Consider the following 24,460-nt stretch of genomic DNA (forward strand, 5'->3'; position numbering starts at 1 on the left):
GCCAACATCACGAAACCCCATCTCTACCAAAAATACAAAAATTAGCCAGGTGTGGTGGCGGGCACCTGTAATCCCAGCTACTCGGGAGGCTGAGGCAGGAGAAACACTTGAACCCAGGAGGCAGAGGTTGCAGTAAGCCAAGATGGTGCCACTTTAACTTCACTCCAGCATGAGCAACAGAGTGAGACCCCGTCTCAAAAAAAGAAAAAAAAAGAAGAAGAGGGGCCCTGAGCCTGGCTGTATACCTCAGAGCAGTCAGGAACCTTCCCAATACATCATGACTGTCTTAGTCTATTCAGGCTGTTGTAACAACATATACTGGGCAATTTACCAACCACAGATATGTATTGCTCACAGTTTTGGAGGCTGTGAAGTCAAGATCAAGGTACTGGCCAATTTGGTGAGGGCCTGTTCCTCATAGATGCCACCTTGTTAACCTTGTTACTGTGTCCGGAAGAAGTGGCAAACAGGCTCCCTCAAACCCTTTTTTTTTTTTTTCTTTTTTTTTGAGACAGAGTCTTACTCTGTCACCCAGGTTGGAGTGCAGGGGTGTGATCTCAACTCACTGCAACCTCTGCCTCCCAGTTCAAGCGATTCTCCTGCCTTAGCCTCCCACGTAGTTGGGACTACAGGCAGCGTGCCACCACACCCAGCTAATTTTTTTGTATTTTTAGTAGAGACGGAGTTTCACCGTGTCAGCCAGAATGGTCTCTATCTCCTGACCTTGTGGTCTGCCTGCCTCGGCCTCCCAAAGTGCTGGTATTACAGGTGTGAGCCGTGAGCCACAGTGCACAGCCACTTTTTTTTTTTTTTTTGAGACGGAGTTTTGCTCTTATTGCCCAGGCTGGAGTGCAATGGCACCATCTCGGCTCACCACAACCTCCGCCTCCCAGGTTCAAGCAATCCTCCTGCCTCGGCCTCCCCAGTAGCTGGGATTACAGGCATGTGCCACCGTGCTTGGCTAATTTTGTATTTTTAGTAGAGATGGGGTTTCTCCAGGTTGGTCAGACTGGCCTCGAACTCCCGACCTCAAGTGATCTGCCTGCCTCAGCCTCCCAAAGTGCTGGGATTACAGACCTGAGCCACCGTGCCCGGACTTTTTTTTTTTTTTTTTTTTTTTTTTTTTGAGACAGGGTCTCACTCTGTCACCCAGGCTAAAGTGCAGTGGCACGATCTGGGCTCACTGCAGCCTCCGCCTCCTAGGCTCAAATGATTCTCCTGCCTCGGCCTCCTGAGTAGCTGGGATTACAGGTGCGTGCCACTACTGCCCTACTAATTTCCTGTGTTTTTAGTAGAGACAGGGTTTCACCATGTTGGCCAGGTTAGTCTTGAACCCCTGACCTCTAATGATCCACCCGCCTCAGCCTCCCAAAGTGCTGAGATTACAGGTGTGAGCCACTGCACCTGGCCACACTGCAGTCTTGACCTTCCAGGCTCAGGTGATCCTCCCACCTCAGCCTCCTGAGTAGCTGGGACTACAGGCATGCACCACCACACCCCACTAATTTTTGTATTTTTTTAAAAGAGAGGGTTTTGCTATGTTGCCCAGACTGACCTTGAACTTCTGGGCTCAAGCAATCCACTGCCTCAGCCTCCCAAAGTGCTGGGATTACAGGTGTGAACCACCACACTGGCCTAAACTTCTTTTATAAGGACACAAATTCCATTCACTAGGGCAGAGTCCTCATGACCTAATGACCTCCCAAAGGCCCCAGCCTCTCAATGCCATCACCGTAGGGGTTAGGGTTTAACATGTGAATTTTGGAGGGACACAAACATTCAGACCATAGCAATGACATATCCTATAGAAGACTTCTAGTAGACAGGTCTGGACTTCCCTCAAACACTCAGTTTATGAGCTCTGCTGCTGAGAAAGGGGGACCAAGGCAAGGTGGTGGGTCCTAAGGTTGACAATAATTGGAGGACTATCTCCATCCTACAGCCTGTCTGAAGGATCAAGAGTTTCCACTCAGTATGCTGTGAACATTACCTTACACACCTGACTCACTCTGAAAATTAGAGCCTGGCGTGGGATCCCTCAGGACAGAATTGGTGGCAGGACCTGGGCTGAGCATGATGGAAGGAGAGTTAGAAATGGTCTTGCATCCATGTGGTTCAGAGTTCAAGATGGGAGGCTGAGGCAGAAGAATCACTTGAACCCAGAAGGCAGAGGTTGCAGTGAGCCAAGATCATGCCATTGCACTCCAGCCTGGGTAACAGAGTAAGACTCTTAAAAAAAAAAAAAAAATTCAAGATGCCTGTCACTCTGTCACTGTATGGGCATAGTTTGTGACAATAAAGAGAAAATCATTTGTGTTAATTTAATAACATATATACATTAGGAATGCTTTTAGCAGCAAGTAACAAAAGTCTAGGTGTAGGTGGCTTTCAGGCATAGCCTGATCCAGGGGCTCCTACCATGTCCCAGGGATTATGTTTACTTAAAAATGGGGTTTATTTTTCTTTCTCAATAGTAAATAAATGATACTATATAGACATAGCTGCTTATGATGCCATGACATCTGTATGATTCTCTTAGCCTTTTCCTCATGGTTGCAAGATGACTGCTGTAGCTCCAGCATTGTGTTCACGTTCTTTTTTATTTATTATATATATTTTTTGAGATGGAGTTTTGCTCTTGTTGCCCAAGCTGGAGTGCAGTGGTATGATCTTAGCTCACTGTAACCTCCACCTCCCGGGTTCAAGCAATGCTCCTGCCTCAGCCTCCTGAGTAGCTGGGATTACAGGTGCGCACCACCACCCCCCCAACCTAATTTTTTGTATTTTTTGTAGAAACAGGGTTTCACCATGTTAGCCAGTCTGATCTCGAACTCCTGACCTCAGGTGATCCACCCGCCTTGGCCTTTCAAAGTGCTGGGATTAAAGGTGTGAGCCACGGTGCCCAGCCATGTTCACATTATAAGTAGGAAGCAGAGGGAAAGAAATGACGCCAGCCACACCTGGCCCCCTTTTTTTCGAATAAAGTCAAAGCTTTCCTGTAAACCTTGAACAGCTTTCTGTTCCTATCTTATTGACCAGGACTGGGAAATACCACCTCCTTAAGCTTCAAGAGAGGCTGGGAAAGGGAAAATGTAGCTTTTCTAGACCCTATAGTGGCAGTAGCAAGAGAGAGGGAAGTGAGGAATGCCAAATAGTGCCAACCACAGGATACTTTACTGTAAATATGGCAGGATAATATTTTCTGAGACACGGATTGATGTTTTCTTTAATTTCTTGATTTTAAAAACCTTTACTATTATTATTACTAGTATCATTTTTATTATTATTATTATTAATTTGTAGAGACGGAGTCTGACTATGTTCCCCAGACTGGTCTCAAACTTCTGGGCTCAAGTGGTCCTCCCACCTCAGCCTCCCAAAGTGCTGAGATTACAGGTGTGAGCCACCATGTCCAGCCTGATATTTTATTTTCTTCTTTCTTCCCTACTGTTAATCCAAAACCTGTCTTTGTCTCACATTCAGTAGAGAAATGGGAGAGGGTGGAAAGCAGGTAAAATCCATGAGTTTCAGGCTTTTGTATCCCAATAGCTTAAGTCCTTATTGGAGAAAGATAAAGGCCAAACATAGGACTTGTCACTTTCAGATGCCCCTGGGGTAGAGAGAAAAGAGAAAGGCAGAGGGGAAGTAATGGGAAAAAAAGAGAGAGTTTGGGAAATTTCAGAGGGAGAAGCTCTGAACTCTACTTCTTGGGGGAAAAGCAATGAGACCCCAGAGAGATGCTTCAGAAAGTCCAGAGCAGATGGGACCAGGTGTGGTGGCTCATGTCTGTAATCCCAACACTTTGGGAGGCCAAGGCAGGAGGATCACTTGAGTGCAGGAGTTGGAGACCAGCCTGGGCAACATGGCGAAACCCCATCTCTACAAAAAAAAATACAAAGATAAGCTAGACATGGTGGTGCACACCTGTAGTCCCAGCTACTCGGGAGGCTGAGATAACAGGATTGCTAGAGTCCAGGAGGTTGAGGCTGCAGTGAGCCATGATACACCACTGCACTCCAGCTTGAGGGATAGAGCAAGATCCTGTCTCAAAAAGAAAAAAAAAGAGCAGAGGGGAGAATGCTTCACACAATGCCCTAGTTCTCAGCGGGCATGAGAGTAGTGGAACATTCTCTGAGCCTTGAGCGTGGTCCTGAGAGGTGGAAGGAGCTGCACAGACAGAAACAAGCAGCCTGTGTAAGCTGAAAGCCAGGGGGTCGATGGCTGAGGGGTGATGTCTCAGGCACACCTGCATGGACAGAGGACTTCAGGACGGACACTCCCACCATAGTTTGGCACTTCAAAAGTTACCAAGAAATATACACATTCACATAGAAAGGTGAAAATGCCATCCTAGCTTGCAATAGAAATTATGCTGAGTGGCCAAGTATGGTGGCTCACACCTGTAATCCCAGCACTTTGGGAGGCCAAGGCAGGTGGATCACCTGAGGTCAGGAGTTTGAGACCAGCGTGGCCAACATAGTGAAACCCCATCTTTACTAAAAATATAAAAATTAGCCAGGCACAGTGGTGTGCGCCTGTAATTGCAGCTACTCAGGAGGCTGAGGTGGGAGAATAGCTTGAACCAGGGAGGCAGAGGCTGCAGTGAGCTGAAATTGCACCACTGCACTCCAGCCTGGGCAACAGAGTGAGACTCTGTCTCAAAAAAAAAAAAAAAAACGGAAAGGGAAGGGAAGGGAGAGAAATTACTGACTTATGGAAAAAGTAAGAAAGTTCTTCATGCCTTCTTGAGTATGTGGTCTGAGATCATAGTCTGTGTCAGAGACCACTGGGTACCTCTCCCGGCATCCATTCTCCCCCTCCTCCTTAGGAATAAACTTTTACTTCTAGCTGGGTACGTTTCCCAGCTTCCCTTGCAGCTAGGTGTCATCATGTGACTAAGCGGTGGCCAATAAGATGTAAGCAAAATGGCTCTATTGGGATTTGTAGGAAGTTGCCTTAAAAGGAAGGAACATAAGCTTTGTCCCCACTTCCTTGTTGCTTGGAGTAAGGCAGTTCCAGCAGCCATGTTGGCCCAAAAGGTGACCTTGAAAATAGAAGGCAGATGAGAAAGTGGAGTGTGAGACTCTGTGTTGTGGCCATAGCATCTTGGACCACTCGCCTTCAGATGTATTTGACATGAATAGGAAATGCACTGCATTAGTTTGTGAGGGCCACCATGACACAAAACAGCCAGCTCTCCACATCCTCAGGTTCTGCAACCACAGATCCAACCAACCACAGTTCAAAAATATCTGAAAAAACAAAAACTATAATAAGCTGGGCGCAGTGGCTCACACCTGTAATCCTAGCACTTTGGGAGGCCGAGGCTGGAGATGACCTGAGGTCAGGAGTTCAAGGCCAGCCTGGCCAACATGGTGAAACCCCATCTCTACTAAAAATCCAAAAATTAGCAGGGTATGGTGGTGTGTGCCTGTAATCCCAGCTACTCAGGAGGCTGGGGCATGAGAATCACTTGAACCCAGATGTCGGAGGTTGCAGTGAGCTAAGATCCTCCCACAGCACTCCTGCCTGGGCAACAGAGTGAGACTCCATCTCAAAAAAAGAAAAAAAAGAACAATACTAGGCTGAGTTCAGTAGCTCACACCTGTAATCCCAGCACTTTGGGAGGCCAAGGCAGGCGAATCACTTGAGGCCAGGAGTTTGAGACCAGCTTGAGCAACAAAATGAGACCCCTCATCTCTTCAGAAAAATTTATAAAAATTAGCTGGGCAGGGTAGCACACACCAGAGTAGTCCCAGCTACTCTGGAGGTGGAGGTGGGACGATCAATTGAACCCAGGAGTTCAAGGCTGCAGTGAGCTATGATTGTGCCACTGCACTCCAGCCTGGGCAACAGAGACTGACCCTGTCTCTAAAAAGAATGAAATACAATACAACACAATACAATAAAAAATACATAGCATTTGCATTGTATTAAGTATTCTAAGTAACCTAGAGATGTTTTAAAGTATACTGCATAGATTATTTTCAAATAATATACCATTTTACATGAAGACTTGAACATCTGCCGATTTTGATATGTGGGAGATCCTGGAACCAATCCCCAGGGACACCAAGAGACAACTGTACCTCAGACTAGGAGGTTTAAACAAGAAAAGTTTATTTTCTCATAATTGTGGAGACTAGACATCCAAGAATAAGGTGTTGGCTGGGTTGGTTTCTCCTGAGGCCTCTCTTCTTGGCTTGTAGATGATCATCTTTTAAAATTGTGTTTATTTATTTATTGGCTGAGTGCAGGGGACTTTATTGATGGTACACAAAGCAGGGCTCCCTAGGCTCCTCCCTCTTCAGGGAGTCTGCATGGAAACTGTGAGGAAGGGAGATTCTCATTGTGATGGGGGACTGAGTGTGGCAGGGATTCCCCAGTAGTGAGGGCCTCTCTTCCTCTCGTACTCTTGCTAGGGCTGGTGGTCCAGGGGTCTTCCTCCTTGGAGGCCATGTGGGCCATGAGGTCCACCACCCTGTTGCTGTAGCCAAATTCATTGTCATACCAGGAAACAAGCTTGACAAAGTGGTCATTGAGGGCAATGCCAGCCCCAGCATCAAAGGTGGAAGAGTGGGTGTTGAGGTTGAAGTCAGAGGAGACAAGCTGGTGTTCAGTGTAGCCCCAGATGCCCTTGAGGGGGCGTCGGACTCCCACTTCATCACCTTCTAGATGTCGTCGTATTTGACAATTTGGCAGGTGTTTCCAGGCGGCAGGTCAGGTCCACGACCAACACGTTGGCAGCGGGGCCATGCAAGTCCATGCAAGTAAGCTTCCCATTCAGCTCAGAGATGACCTTGCCCACAGCCTGGGCAGCGCCAGTAGAGGCAGGGATGATGTTCTGGAGAGCCCCACGGCTGTCACATCACAGTTTCCTGGAGGGGCCATCCATAGTCTTCTGGGTGGCAGTGATGGTGTGGACTGTGGTCATGAGTCCTTCGGCAATACCAAAGTTGTGATGGATGACCTTGGCCAGGGGCGCTAAGCAGTTGGTGGTGCAGGAGGCATTGCTGACGATCTTGAGGCCGTTGTCATACTTCTCATGGTTCACGCCCATCACGAACATGGGGGCGTCAGCAGAGGGGGTAGAGATGATGACCCTTTTGGCTCTCCCCTGCAAGTGAGCCCCAGCCTTCTCCATGGTGGTGAAGATGCTGGTGGACTCCACGACGAACTCAGCACCAGCATTGCCACATTTGATTTTGGAGGGATCTCGCTCCTGGAAGATGATGATGGGATTTCCCCGTTCTCAGCCTTGACAGTGCCGTGGAATTTGCTATGGATGGAATCATACTGGAACATGTAGACCATGTAGTTGAGGTCAATGAAGGGTCATTGATGGCGACAATATCCACTTTACCAGAGTTAAAAGCAGCCCTGGAGACCAGGCGCCCAATACGACCAAATCCATTGGTTCTGACCTTCACCTGCATCTTCACAGAGAAGATGCAGCTGTCTGTCGAATGGGAGGAGCAGAGAGCCAATTTTTTTTTTTTTTTTTTTTTTTTTTTTTTTTTTTGAGACGGAGTCTCGCTCTGTCGCCCGGGCTGGAGTGCAGTGGCCGGATCTCCACTCACTGCAAGCTCCGCCTCCCAGGTTTACGCCATTCTCCTGCCTCAGCCTCCCGAGTAGCTGGGACTACAGGCGCCCGCCACCTCGCCCGGCTAGTTTTTTGTATTTTTTTTTTAGTAGAGACGGGGTTTCACTGTGTTAGCCAGGATGGTCTCGATCTCCTGACCTCGTGATCCGCCCATCTCGGCCTCCCAAAGTGCTGGGATTACAGGCTTGAGCCACCGCGCCCGGCCCCAATTTTGTTTTTTTAAGAAACAGGCTCGGCCAGGCGTGGTGGCTCACGCCTATAATCCCAGCACTTTGGGAGACCAAGGTGGGCGGATCACCTGAGGTCAGGAGTTCAAGACCAGCCTGGCCAACATGGTGAAACCCCGTCTCTACTGAAAATACAAAAAATTAGCTGAGCGTGGTGGCTCATGCCTGTACTCCCAGCTAGCTGGGAAGCTAATGCAGGAGAATCGCTTGAACCCGGGAGGTGGAGGTTGCAGTGAGCTGAGATCGTACCACTGCACTCCAGCCTGGGCAACAGAGTGCGACTCAGTCGTAAAAAAAAAAAAAAAGACGGGCTCTCACTGTGTTGCTCAGGCTGGCCTCAAACTCCTGGCCTCAAGCAATCCTCCTGCCTCAACCTCCCACAGTATTGGGATTATAGGTTTGAGCCACCACAGTGAGCCTTAAATGGTCATCTTCTTCCTGTATCTTCACACGGTCTTCCCTCTGTGTGTCTGTGTCCTAATCTCCTCTTCTTTTTTTTCTTTTTCTTGAGACTGAGCCTTGCTCTGTCGCCCAGGCTGTAGTGCAGTGGCGCCATCTCAGCTCACTGCAACCTCTACCTCCTAGATTCAAGCAGTTCTCTGGCCTCAGCCTCCCAAGTAGCTGGGATTACAGGCACTCACCACCATGCCCAGCTAATTTTTTTCTTGAGACAGTGTCTCGCTGTGTCATCCAGGCTGGAGTGCAGACGTGTGATCTCCACTCCCTGCAACCTCCACCTCCCCGGTTCAAGCAATTGTCCTGTCTCAGCCTCCCGAGTAGCTGGGACTACAGGCACGTGCCACCATGCCCAACTAATTTTTGTATTTTTAGTAGAGATGGTATTTCACCATATTGATCAGGCTGGTCTCGAACCCCTGACCTCAGGTAATCCACCCACCTTGGCCTCCCAAAGTGCTGGGATTATAGGCGTGAGCTACTGTGCCCAGCCCTAATCTTCTTTTCTTGTAGGGACACCAGTCATATTGGATTGGGACCCCCCCAGTGACCTCATTTTCACTTAATTACCTCTTTAAAGGCACTATCTCCAGATACAGTCACATTCTGAGGCACTGGGAGTTAGGACGTCAACATATACATTTGGAGGGGGACACATTCCAGCCCATAATACACACTTGTTAGCAGGAGTCAGGCCTATCCTGCAGCGTGGCTCTGGAAATAGCCTCCTGCCCTTTCTCAGCCTGTTTCCTCTTTTGTAAACCAGGGGCTTCCACTGACGGCGCTCATGGCTGCTGTTGTGCACTGTGCTTCTTAAAAGCTCCGTCTGGGGCTGATGTTTAGCTAAATTTAGGGCCAATCTGTCCCCATCGTGGGCTTGGTGGAGCTGAAGAAGGGTGTGGGTGGACTCACAAACAGATGGCTCCAGGCCTGCAGGTTCCCCTCCTCCGGCTGTGCTAAAGGTCTCCCTTCCTCTCCTATGGTGAGGCTCCAGGAGTGGCTCAGGCCCTCCACTGGCCACCGACCATCCTCCAGGCTGCACTCGGAGGACCTGTGCACAAGGCCTGTTCCCAAGGCCAGCCTCCGCCCGTTGGCCCCAAGCCCAGTCTGCCCTGGACCTCAGCAAAGGGATGAGTTACACTTGACAAAGAACAGTGCTAGGTGCCTTTCATGGTTAGCTCGAGAACCCCCATTTTATGAATGGAGAAACTGAGGCAGGGTCGGGCACGGTGGCTCACACCTGTAATCCCAGCAGTTTGGGAGGCCGAGGCAGGCAAATCACTTTAGGTCAGGAGTTTGAGACCAGCCTGGCCAATATGGTGAAACCCTGTCTCTACTAAAAATACAAAAATTAGGCGGGTATGGTGGTGGACATCTGTAATCCCAGCTACTCAGGAGGCTGAGACAGTAGCCTCACTTGAACCTTGGAGGTGGAGGTTGCAGTGAACTAAGATCATGCCACTGCACTCCAACCTGGGAGACAGAGTGAGACTCTATCTCAAAAAAAACAAAACAAAACAAAACAAAGCAAAATCGAAAGAAACTGGAGGCCAGACGCGGTGTCTCACGCCTGTAATCCCAGCACTTTGGTAGGCCGAGGTGGTTGGATCATGAGGTCAGGAGATTGAGACCATCCTGGCCAACATGCTGAAACCCCATCTCTACTTAAAAATACAAAAAGTAGCTGGGTGTGGTGACGCATGCCTTTAATCCCAGCTACTCAGGAGGCTGAGGCAGGAGAATCACTTGAACCAGGGAGTCGGAGGCTACAGTGAGCCGAGATCTTGCCACTGTACTCCAACCTGGCAACAGAGTGAGACTCTGTCTCAAAAAAAAGAAAAACAGAAAGAAAAGAAACTGGGGCAAACACCTACACTTACACCTGGCCTTGAATCCCACCCGCTTCCACCTTCTCAGGAACTTCTCACTTCTGTATTTCAATCACTTTCAATTGAATCCATCTCATTAATGTTTTATTTATTTACTTATTTGTAGAGATGGGGGATCTCCCTATGTTGCCCAGTCTGGTCTGGAACTCCTGGACTCAAGCGATCTGCCCACCTTGGCCTCCCAAAGTGCTGGGATTATAGGGGTGAGCCACCACGCCCAGTCAATAATTCTGTATATTAGACAGAATAGTCGTTCATTTGTGATATGACTTGCAAATATTTTTTCCTAGTTTGTCATTTTCCTTTTGACTCTATTGAGGTGAAGGAGAGACATAGGCTCTTGAGTACATTTCTGATGGCTTGTGCAGATTGCTACCGCTCCTGTGATTGACAATTTGGCATTATCCAGCAAAACTGCAAATGCATTTATCCTTTGACTCAGCAGTCTCGTTTCTGGCATTTCTGGGGATGTTTTTTCCTGATCAGATAGCTCATGTTTTCTTTTTTCTTTCCTTTACTTTTTCTGAACACTCCTGGGAATTTATGCTATAGAGCTACTTGACATGAATGAAAATATGTGTGTGTGTGTGTGTGTGTGTGTGTCTGTGTGCCTGTGTGTGTGTGTCTGTGTGTCTCTGTGTGTGTGTGTGTGTCTGTGTGCCTGTGTGTGTCTGTGTGTCTGTGTGTCTGTGTGTGTGTCTGTGTGTGTGTGTGTGTGTTGCTTGGTACTATCGACTTTCTTTTTAGAAGACTGGAAACAGCCTAGGGAATCATCAATAGGGAACTGATGAAACAAGCTATGGTAAATCCACAAAACGGAATATTTTGTGGCCATAAAATAATGAAGAAGGCTTCTATGTATTGTGATGAAAAGAGCTCTAGGATATACCTTTAAGTGAAAAAAGCAAGGAGAGGCTGGGCACAGTGACTCGTGCCTGTAATCCCAGCATTTCGGGAGGCCAAGGAGGGTGGATCACCTAAGGTCAGGAGTTCGAGACCAGCCTGACCAACATGGAGAAAACCTGTCTCTACTAAAAATACAAAAATTAGCTGGATATGGTGGCGTGTGCCTGTAATCCCAGCTACTCAGGAGGCTGAGTCAGGAGAATCGCTTGAACCCGGGAGGTGGAGGTTGCAGTGAGCCAAGACTGTACCACTGAACTGCACTGCACTCCAACCTGGGTGACAAAGCGAGACTCTGTAAAAAAAAAAAAAAAAAAAAAAAAAAAACCTAGGGACTGGGTGCTACTGGTGAGTAAAGGCCAGGAAGGCTGCTAAAACACAGGACAGCCCTCTACGACCCAGAATCATCCAGCCCAAATGTCAACAGTGACAAAGTAAAGAAACCCTGGATTAGCATTTTTTCTGACATCAAAGTTAAATCCAGTGGACTTTTGTTTTTAAGTCTTTATCTATCTTGGCCTCTGAAGGAGTGTTCAGGATCGTTGACTCTCCTTCCTTCATGCAAAGCTGAATCCTGTGACTTCTGCGATGATGCTGGCCTCCCTTCCTCCATCCCCTTTGCAGGCTCATCCTCCTACATGGCAATTAGATATCGGGGTTCCTGGAGGCGAGTCCTAGGCCCTCTTTTTGTCTCACCCCAGACTGACCCTCATTGATCCCACCCACTTTGACTTTGTTTTTGGTTTGTTTCAATAGAGATGGGGTTTCACCATGTTGCCCAGGCTGGTCTCGAACTCCTGGCCTCAAGCAATCCTCCAGCCTCGGCCTCCCAAAGTGCTGGGATTATAGGTGTGAGTCACTGTGCCTGGCCTTGGTTACCATCTCTACACCAATGAGTCCCGCAATTATACACAACCCAAATCTCACCTTGCAGTCGATTCCATCCATCCAACTTCCTGCTCCACAACCTCGCCTAGATGTTTCCAAGGCCCCTGGGGCTCATCAGGAGGACAAGCTTGCCTTCAGGGTCCTCCGTACCCAATCCTCTTTTGGTGTCCCTATTTCAGTAACTAGCAAAACCATCAATCTAGATCCACAAGCAAGAAGCCTAGAAGTCCACCGGGCAGGGTGGCTCACGCCTGTAGTCCCAGCATTTTGGGAGGCCGAGGCAGGTGAGTTACTTGAGGTCAGGAGTTCGTGACCAGCCTGACCAACATGGTGAAACCCCATCTCTACTAAAAATACAAGAAAATTAGCCAGGCGTGGTAGCGGGCACGTGTAATCCCAGCTACTCCAGAGGTTGAGGAAGGAGAGTCACTTGAACTTAGGAGGCAGAGGTTGCAGTGAGTCAAGATCATGCCACTGCACTCCAGCCTGGGCAACAGAGTGAGACTCCATCTCAAAAAAACAAAACAAAACAAAACAACAAAACACACACACACACACACAAGTTGTGATTTTTGTGAGCCACCGCTCCCGGTCAAAATAGCCCTTAGACTTTTGAGTGACACGGAACTGAAGGAATTGAAGGTAAGCTACAGTTGCTACCTGGGGAAGGAGGGTCACAGGCAAAGGCACAGAAAATGCAAAGACCCTTCAGTAATAAGAGAAGATGAGTATCACTCCCCACATACTTACTGGCTATTTATATTTCTTTATTTCCATTTACCAGTTTACATTCTTTGCTTTTTCCTTTTTTTTCTTTTTTCTTTTATCATTTTTTCATTTGTTTGTTTTCTTTTCATTTTTCTTTTTTTTTTTTTTTTTAGATACAGTCCCACTCTGTTGCCCAGGCCAGAGTGCAGTGGCAGGATCTCAGCTGCCGCGCAACTGCAGCCTCTGGCTCCCAGATTCAAGCAATTCTCCTGTCTCAGCCTCCCATGTTGCTGGGACTACAGGTGCCTGCCACCATGCCCAGCTAGTTTTTTTGTATTTTTGTAGAGACGGGGTTTCACCGTATTGGTTAGGCTGGTCTCAAACGCCTGACCTCAGGTAATCCACCCACCTTGGCCTCCCAAAGTGCTGGGATTACAGACGTGAAGTTTTCATTTTTGTTTTTGTTTTTTAAAACAGGCTGGAGTGCAGTGGCACGATCACAGCTCACTGTATCCTCAAACTCTTGGGCTCAAGTGATCCTCCCACCTCAGCCTCTGAAGTAGCTGGAACTATGGGCAACCACCACCATGCCCAGCTAATTTTTTTGTATTTTTTGTAGAGATGGAGTCTCACCATGTTGCCAGGTTGATCTTGAACTCCTGGGCTCAAGCAATCCTCCCACCTCAGCCTCTCAAAGTGCTGGGACTAATGACATGAAAACGTGAGCCCAGCCTGCTCTTTTTCCTATTGAATTCACAGTGCTTTTCTTTCTGATTTGTGAGAACTAATTTTGGTTTATGGATATTACCCCTTATCTGTCCTTTGCATTATGCACTTTTAAAATCATTTGTTATTGGTGTTTATTTTGTATATGGTAGTTTTTGCTGCATAGACAATTTTCCATTTTTTTTTAGTGGAAAAAAAAATTTTTTTTTTGAAATGGAGTCTCTGTTGCGCAGGCTGGAGTGCAACGGTGTGATCTCAGCCCACTACGATGTCTGCCTCCCAGGTTCAAACGATTCTCCTGCCTCAGTCTCCCAAGTAGCTGGGATTACAGGTGCCCGCCACCACACCCGGCTAATTTTTATATTTTAGTAGAGAGCGGGTTTCCCCATGTTGGCCAAGCTGGTCTCAAACTCCTGACCTCCAGTGATCTGCCCACCTCGGCCTCCCAAAGTGCTGGGATTACAGGCGTGAGCCACAGCACCCGAACTTTTCTAGTCAAATTTATGATTTCTGAACTTGGTTTCTCACCTGGAAAACCCTTTCGCATCAAAATTTTTTTTTAATCATTTACATTTTATTCTAATTCTTTTATAGCTTTATTTTTAACTTTGAAATCTCTGATCCATCTGTTGTTTCCTAGGGTTTAAAGAGTAAGGTATCTAGTAACTATGAATACAGCTTTATATTTCTCCGAAGACCATCGAGTAGCCCGTCTTTTCCTCACTAATTTGCTTTGTTTTTGTTTTGTTTTAGAGACAGGGTCTTGCTCTGTCATCCAGGTTGTACTGGAAGCTCACTGCAGCCTCAAACTCTTGGGCTCAGGCGATCCTCCAGCCTCAGCCTCCGGAGTAGCTGGGACTACAGGTATGTGCCACCATGCGCAGCTAAGTTTTTTATTTTTTTAGAGTCCAGACTTTACCATGTTACCCAGGCTGGTCTCAAACTCCTGGGCTCAGTTGGTCCTCTCGTCTTGGCCCCCGAAAGTGCTGGAATTACAGGCGTTAGTGCCACACCCGGCCCTGCCTCATGACCTGAACCACCCCTGTGTCGGGTGTTAAGTTCAAATCTATCCCTTTCATAGTCATCTTTGCAATGCTGAGGCCGCAACTGTGCAAACCACCTTGGCCGCTCTCTGCTAGACTCCCTGCTGGAGGCAGATTGCGAGGCTGGGGGAGTGAGGACACCAGAGTCCTTCCTGTTCCTGTGACCCTAGAGCAATGGTGATGCTACTGGGTGGCCCTCCTACCCAGTACTTTAGCCCTCCCACCACTTGCTCTTCTCTCCCCTCACCAAGTCCTCTCAAATAAACATACTCTAAGCCAGGCGCAGTGGCTCACGCCTGTAATCCCAGAACTTTGGGAGGCCAAGGCGGGCGGATCACCTGAGGTCAAGAGTTCGAGACCAGCCTGGCCAACGTGGTGAAACCCCGTCTCTACTAAAAATACAAAAATTAGCCGGGCGTGGTGGCGGGCACCTGTAATCCCAGTTACTGGGGAGGCTGAGGTAGGAGAATCACTTGAACCCGGGAGGCGGAGGTTGTAGTGAGCTGAGATCGCACCACTGCATTCCAGCCTGGGAGACAGAGCAAGACTCCATCTCAAGAAAATAATAATAATAATGATAATAAAATAATATAAACATACTCTGAGTTAAACAGCATGTCTGTCTTCCAATGCTGCCTTGAAACAAACTCTCCAGCACTTCTCTTCCTTTTCCAACCAGATTGCCGTCCTAAAGATGTCTGCAGAGGAATTCTGAAATGGATCTTACTCTCTGAAATGAGAGCTGAAGCCAAGCATGGGGGCTCATGCCTTTAATCTCAGCGCTCTGGGAGGCTGAGGCAGGAAGATCGCTTGAGCCTAGGAGTTCGAGACCAGCCTGGGCAATATAGGGAGACCCCATCTCTATTTTAAAAAGTAAAATAAAATAAAAAATGAAAAAATTAAAAAGGGGGCCTAGCGCAGTGGCTCATGCCTGTAATCCCAGCACTTTGGGAGTCCAAGGCAGGCAGATCACGAGGTCAGGAGATCGAGACCATCCAGGCCAACATGGAGAATCACTTGAACTCAGGAGGCAAAGGTTGCAGTAAGCCGAAATGGCGCCACGGTACTCCAGCCTGGCGACAGAGCAAGACTCCATCATAAATAAATAATAAATAAATAGAAGGAGAGCTGACAACCGCCTAAGAGGGCTGTTCTCACATATCCCACCTTGCTGAGGTCTGCACACAGCTTGCCCATGCTGCCATCCTTCTCTGTGAGCCAAGTGTGCTCACCCTAAGATGGCACTCCCAGCCCCCACTCTCTCCTGGTTCCCCCTCCCCCCCACACAACTGTCCAGGAGAAGGATCCAGACAAGGGGGCAGAGTCCCACTGTGGTAAAGGACTGACCCCACTGGGCTGGGCATCTGAGGCCACCAGGGAGCCACTACAGTTCTTTGGGCAGCTCCATCTCAACACGGCCACGTGGCAGGGGCAGCTCTCTTGCTGGCATTTGACGGAACAAGTGCAGAACGCAGGGGAGGGATTCTACTTATTGTGTGTGGATCCCCAAAGACAGACTAAGGCCCAGGAGGTGGAAGGTACGGGGAACTTGTGATGGTTAATATTGAGTGTCAACTTGATTGGATTGAAGGATGCAAAGTATTGATCCTGGATGTGTCTGTGAGGGTGTTGCCAAAGGAGATTAACATTTGAGTCAGTGGACTGGGAGAGACAGACCCACTCTCCATCTGGGTGGGCACCATCTAATCAGCTGCAAGTGTAGCTAGAATAAAAGCAGGCAGCAGAATATGGAAGTACTAGGCTGGCTGAATCTTCTGGCCTCCATCTTTCTCCCGTGCTGGATGCCTTCTGCCCTTGAACATCAGACTCCAAGTTCTTCAGCTTTTGGACTCTTGGACTTACACCAGTAGTTTGCCAGGGGCTCTCGGGCCTTCAGCCACATACTGAAGGCTGCACTGTCAACTTCCCTAATTTTGAGGTTTTGGAACTTGGACTGGCTTCCCGGCTCCTCAGCTTGCAGACTGCGTATTGTGGGACCTCACTTCTTATCGTGTGAGTCAATTCTCCTAATAAACTCCCCTTCAAATATTCATCTATCCTATTAGTTCTGTCCCTTTAGAGAACTCTAATAGAGAGCCCTTTTAATTGCCTGCAGCTCTATGGGAGGTAGTGTGTTTCCCATCCGTGTTCCTTTCCCTGGAATGCTCTTCCCACAAGGATTTGCAGAGCTCTCTACTCAGCCCCTCCAGGTCCATGCCACTCAAGTGTCACTTTATCAGTAAGGCCATCTGCAGCCACCTACCTAACATTGCAGACCTCCCACTCCATCCTCTTCTTGCTCCACTTTCTTCATCACTTATTATCATCATCCTTTTTCATTAATTTCTTTTTTTTTTTTTTTGATGGAATCTCACTCTGTTGCCCAGGCTGGAGTGCAGTGGCGCAATCTCAGCTCACTGCAACCTCTGGTTCCTGGGTTCAAGCGATTCTCCTGCCTCAGCCTCCCAAGTAGCTGTGATTACAGATGCGTGCTACCATACCCGGCTAATTTTTTGTATTAGTGGAGACGGGGTTTCACCACGTTGGCCAGGCTGGTCTCAAACTCCCAACCTCAAGTGATCCTCCCGTCTCGGCCTCCCAAAGGGCTGGGATTAGTGGCGTGAGCCACTGCACCTGGCCTGTTTTTATAAATTTATCTTATTTATTATCTATCTCCTGCCACAAGAATATAACTCCACAAAGGCAGGGACTTACATTGGTTTTGTTCATTCCCAAATCCCCTGTGTCTAGAATATAAGTGCACATAGTAGGCACTGTAAATGTCATTTTCATTCTCATTTCACAGCTATAGAAGCTGAGGTCCATAGAGGAAAAATACCTGCTTTCACAGCACCCCTAGGTTTCCAACCCCAGACATTCTGTCCCCTTAACCCTACTCTACATTGTGGTTAGAAAATGCTTATTGTAGCACTGTGTGTAATAGAAGAAGGCTGTAAACAACCTGATTTCCCATCAATAGGGGAGTAGTTAAACAAATTACACTACCACACATCCTGTAATAACCTATAAAAGCAATCTGTAAATGAATTAAGCAGATCTATATGCACATATATGGAACAATCTTCAAGCTCTTGTTAAGTGAAAATAGCACGATGCCCAACAGTGCATTGCATGTGCTCTCGTGTGTGAAATAATAATAGTAATGATAATATAATAATAAACAGGGCCAGCAGTGGTGGCTCACGCCTGTAATCTCAGTACTTTGGGAGGCCAAGGTGGGAGGACCACTTGAGCCCACAGGTTCGAGACCAGCCTGGGCAACACAGTGAGACCTTGTCTCTACAAAAAATTTAAAAATTACTTGGAGGCTGAGGTGGGAGGATCGCTCGAGCCTGGGAGGTTGAGGCTGCAGTGAGCTATGATTGCACCAGTGCACTCCAGCCTGGGTGACAGAGTGAGACCCCATCTCAAAAAATAAAATAAAAATAAATGATAAACAGGATAGTCACACACACAAAGGCTGGATGTGCAGAGAAATGTTCTGGAAGGATGCTCTAGAAACTGTTGACAAGGCAAAGGACAGCCTGGGGGCCTCTAGTAGGAGGAAGCCTTTATATTCCTTTTTGTAGCACTGAGTTTTTTTTTTTTTTTATGGAATCTCGCTGTGTCACCCAGGTTCGAGTGCAGTAGCATGACCTTGGCTCACTGCAACCTCCACCTCCTGGGTTCAAGGGATTCTCCTGCCTCAGCCTTCTGAGTAGCTGGGATTACAGGTGCCCACTACCATGCCTGGCTAATTTTTTGTATTTTTAGTAGAAACAGGGTTTCACCATGTTGGCCAGGCTTGTCTCGAACTCCTGACCTCAAGTGATCCTCCCACCTTGGCCTCGCAAAGTGCTGGGATTACAGGCATGAGCCATCACACCCAACCAGCATTGGGATTTGAATTCATGTACATGATTTACATTTTCTCAGCAACATAAATCTTCCACACAGTTTAAAACTCAAAGCTACAGGAGGTATCTCAAAAATTAGCAGCCCCTTATCCTGCTGCTCTGCACTCCAACTCTTCTCTTTCTAAATTAGGCAGTGCATTCAACTCTTTTAGTTGATCCTACTGTTTGCTGTTGTCTTTGGAAGTCAAGGTCATTCAAATTCTAAGCAACATGAAAATCACCCAGGGATCTTGTTAAAACACAGGTTCTGATTCAGCAGGTCTGGGGTAGGTTCCAAGACTGTGCATTTCTAATAAGCTCCCAGGTAATGCTGATGCTACTGGTGCGTGGATTATTCTTTGAATGGCAAGATTCTAAAGAATCTGCGAACACAGCTATTTCTTGATTTTTCTGATTTTGATCTTACTTCCTACTATAGAAAATGAAAATGTAGTTATCTAATATCCTATCCCTCCTCTTCCACACACATACATTCTATCTTCATCCTCCCAATATAGTTACATAACCTTTTTGGTTAAATATGGTGACATAACCTTTTTGGTTAAAATAATTTTTGGTATTTATATTACTATACCTTTGTAGATAACATTCACAGCTCAGCCACATAGTATACTATGATGGCATTTCGTTTTTTGTACAACTTTTTGTTTTCCCTGGAGTTAATCATTGCTTAATATTTTCATTTCACCTTTATCAGTGCATTCACAAACCTTCCTGGCAAAACTGAAAGGCTCTTCTTAGTAGATTCAAACACATTGCATAATCTAGGCCTTAGAGCCCCTGTCTCCTGACCCAATATAGGTTGGTTGCTCCAAGTATTTCCTCCAACAGAGCAAGACTCCGAAAAGAAAAAAAAAAGAGCAAGAAATGGGTTACTAAACAGAGTTTAAGGCAGGAAGCAGAAAGGAGGATTTGGAACCTCTGCTATGAATTAGGTTATGACTGCTAATTGTATCCTACTTTCCCCCTCCCTCTTTTCAATAGTAATCCACTTTTGAACCTTAAACAATGCATATGGCCATGCCGCTATAGACTGAATTTCCCAGTCTCTCTTGCAGCGAGGAACCAACTATTTGCTAACAGAAAATGAGTAGGAGTAAGGAATGTCACTTAGGCATCACTCCATCTTTCTTCCTTCTTGAGGACTAAAATGTGAGCATGATGCCTATAAGTCATTTTAGACCGAGAAGACCACCAACCCCTGGACTGCTACCTGAGAAACAAAATTCTACCTTGTGATAAAGAAAACTTGGCCCAAACCTGGCTCGGGATATAACGTTTTTCCATGTGATGCAATTCACAACCTCCTTCTGGGAAGACATTGGCATCCTTGACAAAATGAAGAAAGCAACATTTTTTTTTTTTTTTGAGACCAAGTTTCACTCTTGTTGCCCAGGCTGGAGTGCAGTGGCACAATCTCGGTTCACTACAACCTCCACCTCCCAGGTTCAAGCGATTTTCCTGCTTCGGCCTCACAAGTAGCTGGGATTACAAGCATGCGCCACCACGCCTGGGTAATTTTTTGTATTTAGTAGAGATGGGGTTTGGTTTCACCACATTGGTCAGGCTAGTCTTGAACTCCTGACCTCAGGTGATCCACCTGCCTTCGCCTTCCAGAGTGCTGGAATTACAGGCGTAAGCTACCTTCCCTGGCTGCAACATTCTGATAAACTTTAATTCAAGTAAGACTTCTTCTAGGAAACCAGGGGCCCAGCGAGGTGGCTCATGCTTTGTAATCCTAGCACTTTGGGAAGCTGAGGTGGGAAAATTGTTTGAGGCCAGGACTTCAAGACTAGCCTGGGTAATATAATGAGACCCCCATCTTTACAAAAATTAAAAATTAAAAAAATTAGCTGGGAATGGTGACACAGGCTTGCAGTCCCAGCTACTCAAGAGGCTGAGGTGGAAGGATTGCTTGAGCCCAGATAAAGGCTGCAGTGAGCTATGATCATGCCTAGGTGGGGCCTGGGCGGACAAAGAAGATGAAGCCTGGCAGAGGCCATTCTCCGATCCCTGGATCCTGGGTTCCAGATAGCTATGGTGATAGGTGAGGGCCCCAGCAGACAGATTCTCTAAATGGTCCGAGCATTTCCAGCCAGCCAAGGGTGGGCCTCGGCTCCATCAGGAAGGGCCTGGGCCCACCAGGAAGCAGGAAGGGCCTCCCCAAGGCGGAGCTATCTCAGGCCTCTTCCTTTTTTGGAGGCTCATTGTGTTTTGGAAACATTAAAAAATACCAAAAACAACATTATGAAAACCGTGGTGTATCTTAAATGTTTACATCTGCCTAATGAATACTCTTGTTTTCATTTTGCTTGTTTGAGACAGAGTCTCACTCTGTCGCCCAGGCTGGAGTGCAGTGGCGCGACCTTGGCTCACTGCAACCTCCGCCTCCTAGGTTCAAGCGATTCTCGTGCCTCAGCCTCCAGAGTAGCTGGGATTATAGGCGCCAGCCACCACGCCCAGCTAATTTTTGTATTTTTAGTAGAGACGGGGTTTCACCATGTTGGTCAGGCTGGTCTCAAACTCCTGACTTCAGGTGATCCACTGGCCTCGGCCTCCCAAAGTGCTGGGATTACAAGAGTGAGCCACCACACCCGGCTGTAATGAACACTCTTAATACAGACACACAAATACAGGGTCGTATAGCTGTTCCATTCACAAGATAATTACAGGACTCATACAGGACATTGACCACCACGGGGTAGCGGAGGAGGGTGTGGTCTGAGAAGGGGAGGTTTCCTGAATGACGTCCCATGAATGTCTCAGCTCTCAATCCCATCAGAGAAACTGTCATGCCTGAGTGTATGACGGCATGCAAAGATAATACCACAGGTCAACGTTTTGTTTTTCTTGTTTTTCATTTTTTGAGATGAAGTATCACTTTGTCACCCAGCATGGAGTGCAGCGGCATGATCTAGGCTCACTGCAACCTCCACCTCCTGGGTTCAAGCGATTCTCCTGCCTCAGCCTCCCAAGTAGCTGAGATCACAGGCATGCTCCACCATACCCTGCTAATTTTTGTATTTTTGGTAGAGACGGGGTTTCACCATGTAGCCCATGCTGTTCTCGAACTCCTGACCTCAGGTGATCCACCAGCCTTGGCGTCCCAAAGTGCTGGGATTACAGACGTGAGCCACGGTGCCGGCCAAGTAAGTCTACGTTTAAGGTTCTTAATGTGGGGCCCAGGCCAGATTCCTCCAACTCCTCAAGACAGGTCTGTAAGCCAGGCCTGAACCCAGGAGGATGACCAGGGCTGACCCTGAGTGGTGAGAGGAAAGCTCCCCCGCATCCCAAAGCAACAGAGCCAAGGGCTACAGGTCTGGCTCTGGCGCCAGAAGTTTGTGACATGGCCCCTGCTGTCCCATGGTGTGGCCCATAGGTCTGGCTCGGTGGCCAGGAGGGACTGGGGGGAGGCAGAGGGAACCACCATCCCTCTGGGAAGGGTGGCAAATGGCTGAGATCGAAGGGGTCAGACCCTCCAAGATGTTCGGGGCAGAGTTTGGAACTGCATGGTGACTCTAATCCTCCTTTCCTAGAGGGTTGGAGGTGGGAGAGGGAAAGGTGGAGTCTCAGGCTCTTGTGAACTGCGTCTGAGCCTCCACCCGCTACCTCCAGCCAAAGAGCCAGGCCCAGCCACCCAAACAGGAGACAGACAGAGCTTCACAGCCACTAAGAATTAAGACCTATTGATTTTCCCCATTAGCTAGAGAATGCCATCAAAGTGCATTAAAACCAGGCAAAGCAGCAGCATCGTGAATAATTAACATCTGCAAATGACAACCCCATGGGGCTGGAGGGAGGCGGAAAGGGACTTCTAGAGGCCTGGGGCACCCTGACCCCTTCTGACCCCCACCTCAGGGAGCCATAGTCTAGGCTGCCCTCCCCTCCCTGTCTCTTGTCCCCTCTCATTCCCTGTCCTCTCCTTAAAGAAACACAAAGTCCACGCCGCAGCCAGCGACCTAAGCCGATGCTGGAGCAGGGAGGATAGAGCACTGAGGCAAGAGTCAGGGGTGGCAGCTCTGCTGTGTGTCACCGTGTGACCTCAGCGAAGTTGCTGCCCCTTTCTGGGCTCATTCTCCACCTCTGCACAGTGCAGCGATCAGCCCAGCCAGCCTCTTGCTCAGTCTGTGGTTCTAGACAGGGACAGTGATGTCCAAAGTCACACAGCAGGTCTGCAGCAGAGCCTGGGCCACTGGGCACTCTTCCCCAGCCCAGTCTATGGGACCCCTTTGTGCCAATCAGAAAAAAGCACCCCTTTGGGTAAACCAGCTGGAAAAGGCCACTCCTTTGAGCGTACCAATTTGAAAATGAATGCATGACCTCTGAATAGATCAATTAGAAAAAGGCACCCTTCTAGGGGAACTATTTTTTTGTTGTTGTTTTTTGAGACAGGGTCTCTCTCTGTCTTCCAAGCTGGAGTGCAGTGGCATGATCTCGGCTCACTGCAACCTTCATCTCCTGGGTTCAAGCGATTCTCCCATCTCAGCCTCTCGAGTAGCTGGGATTACAGGTGTGCGCCACCACGCCTGGCTAATTTTCCTATGTTTAGTAGAGATGGGGTTTCACCATATTGGCCAGGCTGATCTCTAACTCCTGACCTCAGGCAATCCACCCTCCTCAGCCTCCCAAAGTGCTGGGATTGCAGGCCTGAGCCACTGTGTTTGGCCTAGAGGAACTAATTTTTTAAAGGCACCCTTCAGACTAACCAATAAAAAAAAAGCACCTTTTGGGTGGGCCAATAAGAAAAAGGCAACTCCCCATGCTGTCACAGTTGAAAAGTGCAAGTCTTGGCAGAGCAGAGGTAGGGCTGGATACCAACCCCCATCCATCTCTCCCCTCCCCTCCCCTCTTCTCTCCCTTACCCCCGACTGTCTCCTATTTGCCAGGGTCTCCTTGTGCATTGTGCACAGCCTAAACAACTGTACATGGCCACTCTGTTCCAAGCCTCCACCTTCTCTGGGCCAAGGAGGCCCAGACCTATTCTTCCAGCCAGTGGAATTCAGTTCCACATGTATCGATGGTCCCTTCCAAGCCTCTCTGCTTCCCCACCTCCAAACTCCTCAGCCCCTTAGCTAACCCAAGTTCCCACTTCCATCTTCCTCCCACCCATCCTTCTTCCTCAGAGCCCTGGATGGGCAGCTCTGGAACGAATCCCTCCTGCATCTCCCATCTCCGACTACATTACCTCTGCCTTCTTGTTGCTTTGCAGTGTGCCGTCCCTGCCTTTCACGCCTCTGAGCCTTCGCACACTCTATTCTCTCTGGTGGCAAAACCTCCTCTCTTGAGCCCCCTGAAAAACCCTACTCACTCTTCAAGGCCCGGCTTAAAGACCTCTGCCTCTCACTCTCCTCCTCAAATGCCAGCCAGTTCTTGCCTCTGGGCTTTTGCACCTCTTCCTAGAATGTTCTCCCTCCAGATCTGGCTGGTTCCTCCTTCCTCCTCCTTCTCTTCCTCCCCCTGCGGGTTTCAGCTCCAGTGTTCCCTCCTTGGGAGGTATTCCCTGAACACCCCATCTGACTACCTCCCCATCAGCCTGTCACATGTCTCTGTTTTATTTTATTTTTTTAGCACTTTGGACAATCTGAATTTATTTTTCCTTTGTTTATGGGCGCTTCCAGAGCCACTGTGAATGGTTGTGCATGTTGTCAATTGCAGAGGAGGTGAGTGGGGCTGAAACCCAGCCTGGGTCCACACTACGAGCTGGTGCTGGGGCTGTACTTGCTTGGTGGGAAGCAGCTTTTCCTAATCCACATGATGGCACTATGCAGGCAAGCTGCAGCTCCGCTGGTGTCACCTCCTGCAGTGACACCCAAACCCACCAAAGAGGAATGGCACCTGCTCACTTCACTGCTGCATGCCCATGTCCAACACGGTGCCTGGTACTAGACAGGTGCTCAATAAACATTTCCAAGCCTGGTGCAGTCGCCGCAATCCCAGCTACTTGGGAGGCTGAGATGGGAAGATCGCTTGAGCCCAGGAGTTTGAGACCAACCTGGGCAGCGTAGCGAAACCCTGTCTCAAAAAAATAAATACATACATAGATAAATTCAGGCAAACAAATTCTCTTCTGATTCCCCCACTCCCACCCTCTTCCCATACT

The 24,460-nt window shown here is 48.2% G+C and overlaps 1 pseudogene; it reads right to left on the reverse strand.

Annotated features, from left to right (window-relative positions):
- Positions 1-6,291: 6,291 nt before the first annotated feature.
- On the reverse strand, positions 6,292-7,480 carry LOC105482857 (glyceraldehyde-3-phosphate dehydrogenase pseudogene; annotated as a pseudogene).
- Between the last annotated feature and the right edge of the window lie 16,980 nt (positions 7,481-24,460).

The sequence above is a fragment of the Macaca nemestrina genome, chromosome 18 (assembly GCF_043159975.1).
Source record: "Macaca nemestrina isolate mMacNem1 chromosome 18, mMacNem.hap1, whole genome shotgun sequence".
Lineage (NCBI taxonomy): Eukaryota > Metazoa > Chordata > Mammalia > Primates > Cercopithecidae > Macaca > Macaca nemestrina.